The sequence below is a fragment of the Mastomys coucha genome, unplaced genomic scaffold, assembly GCF_008632895.1.
Source record: "Mastomys coucha isolate ucsf_1 unplaced genomic scaffold, UCSF_Mcou_1 pScaffold9, whole genome shotgun sequence".
NCBI classification, from domain to species: domain Eukaryota; kingdom Metazoa; phylum Chordata; class Mammalia; order Rodentia; family Muridae; genus Mastomys; species Mastomys coucha.
This window is the reverse complement of record NW_022196915.1, coordinates 33,971,466-33,972,473: the sequence shown is the minus strand read 5'-3', so window position 1 is coordinate 33,972,473 and position 1,008 is coordinate 33,971,466.

The following is a 1,008-nucleotide window of genomic DNA, read 5'->3' as shown; positions in this document are numbered from 1 at the left end:
AGTAGCATAAATACGGTTATGAAGTAGCCATGAACTAATTTTCTGGTTGGGGCTCACTACAAAATGAGAAACGGTATTAAAAGGTAACAGTTTTATGAAGGTTGATAAACCACTGTTTTAAGATCGAAATTGTTGGTTTTTGAGACTGGCATCTGTTTCTGGGAGACTCAAAACTGACATACCAGAAAGCAAAATCTATGTATATATAAAATTTTTAGTTTTTTCCTTTCCAGACATTTGATATTTCGATGTATGTCAGGTCCTAAAAAACCTGGGATAAGTACCTGTGGTTTCACCAGCACTTCTCTCACCCCACCCACTACAGTAAACCTATCTAAACTCTGATCTCTGTGACTCACTCACTGAGCACTCTCCTAATCTGCCCTGCTCTTGTCTGGTCTCTTTATCTCCACCCCCTCCCCCGACTCTCCTACCCCCAGAGCCCTGTTCAGTCTGTACCCTTGCAGATGCCATTGGCTGTTCTCTCCCTCATATCTACAGTAAAACCTCTCTCCTTAACCATACCAAAAAGTGGTCATGTCCTCACTTTCATTCATGGGTAGGAAAGCTTAAAAAAACAAAACAAAAAAACCCGATGGTTTGAAATGGGGCTCAGCAGGTTAAAGTGCTTGCTGTACAAGTTTGACAATTGGAGTTTGACCCTTGGAATGAAGGTAAAAGATAAGTAACTCCACAAATTGTCCTTTGACTTCACACCTGCTAATCCCCTCATTCTCCTCCCACTCCTAGATCCCAATGCTAAGAACTGAAATAAAAAAAAAAAACACAAAAGGCTAGGGCCAAGCTTTAACTGTAACTCCAGCATGCCTACAGTTGGAGGCTGAGAGGCTAAGCCTCAAAGTCAAGCCACTAGAGAATCAGTCCTCAAAAACTTGTCCTTTGACTTTCAAAAGTGTACGTATCATGGTATGCTCCTGAGTTTAACACATGCACACAAATCTTTAAAAATGACAAAGCTTTTGGATTTCATATATTAAGATTTAATTA